Below are 1,860 nucleotides of genomic sequence, written 5' to 3'. Positions count from 1 at the left end.
AAATAAGATTGAATCAAACTTATTTAAGAGAAAGTGTAAATAAAATTTTGCAATATATCACAAGTTTAAATCTAAGCCATATGAATGCTCCATTAATGTGGAGAGAAAAACAGAAAGATTGTTGAGGATAGTGGGGAGATGTAGGGTATTTTTGGAATAAAAGAAAATAGTGGGGATGTGTAGAGTATTTTTGGAATAAAAGAAAACAGTGGAGAGGTGCAGAAACACTTGGGGTGGTGGAGGGAGCAACACCCTACTACTAATCAAGATCCTATACATACTAAGCTGTAGCATCACACAAGCAATGGTGAGCTAGTTTCACAAGCAAGCATACTATATTAAAGTAAACAATTCATCAAATAAATACTTTAAGCCAAGCAAGTTAAACCATACAAAGGAACATGTCATAAACTAGACTTGACTAGTTGCTTTATAAACCGACTCGTCCAGACCAAAATGATTACCGAGCTATGGCGGGTTATGCACTCGTGGTGGCCTCTACTGCTTTGCAAAGCCGTTGCCAATGGGTTCCACACTACCACACTCACGAGGTTAGTCCGTTCCACGCCCTAGAGCATACTAGAAGCCTCCAAGACTAGGACCTCCTGCTACTCCTCACCACATGGATCAATCCTCTCTACTTGAGAATGAAAGACCATTGGAGCGTCAGGAAAACCCCCAAGACTGAGCTACCATGCAATCATTCTACATACTACCAGGACACCACCATGTATCCCCTCCTTGAGGATCATGGAATTACGTTCATGAACTGTATTGTCACTTTGTAATCATATACTTTCTGCCACAATCAACATATACACAATCTCAACAATATACATTACTCACCACTCACAAATTATAAAAATAACATCTCCACAATTGAATCTAAGTTAATCAATACCAAGAACCAAACAGCTCCAACTAACCCATAACAGCTCATAAAATCCATCAATTTATACATACCTACAAGTAATATAATTATTGATTAACACTCACATTTCAATATAAGAAACAACTATCCTTACTTTATTATATATATATATATATATATATATATATTATATTAAACTAATATATATTATATTAAATATATATATATATATATTTATATATGGATCTTTACTTTAAATTCCAAACACACAGTGACTGATTTCCTAAAATTATAATTGACTAGAAATTAACACATGATAACTTTATGCATCTACAATCAACTTGTTTTATTTTATTTTCATTCTAGTAGAGATCTTTCTTTACCCCAATTGGTCACCGGAGAGGACCCAGATGTCTGAACGCATCAAACTCAGCTTCGACGCCAGCACATATGACTAGTCACAACTGACTGGAGCAGGCCAGGGCTGCTCTATGATCAGGGATGTGCCAACTCAGGTTTTTAAGGTTCCTCTATCCTACCAACAAAGAAAGGCTCTCAAAAATTAACAATTAATTTATTTAAATTATCTACCTTGTTCTCTTATGCTCTAAATCTGAAATGCCTAATTTTAATATTTTCACTTCCTCTCACAACAACCTCAAACAGTACCTGTACATCTATTTAATACCCATATACATGCTATTACAGAACCCTTACTCCAGACCTTCCAACAAGATCAATTTTAGCCAACAAACTCATTCAAAACAGATTAAATTCATCACATCACAACATGCACAATTTCACAGTTTTAACACACCCAATACAATAAAAGTCATAAAACAGTTTCACAAGAGCACACCAGTTCAACATTCATATGCATATATTTTTTATAAAATAAATTCATACAAAAATAATTAGCTCCCCTTACCTTAGTGGTTACAAGCACAACACTCTTTAGAGGAAACACCAAAACAATACTCTTGCACAAA

This window comes from Vigna angularis, chromosome 11 (assembly GCF_016808095.1).
Source record: "Vigna angularis cultivar LongXiaoDou No.4 chromosome 11, ASM1680809v1, whole genome shotgun sequence".
NCBI classification, from domain to species: domain Eukaryota; kingdom Viridiplantae; phylum Streptophyta; class Magnoliopsida; order Fabales; family Fabaceae; genus Vigna; species Vigna angularis.
Note: the sequence above shows the minus strand (reverse complement) of the source record.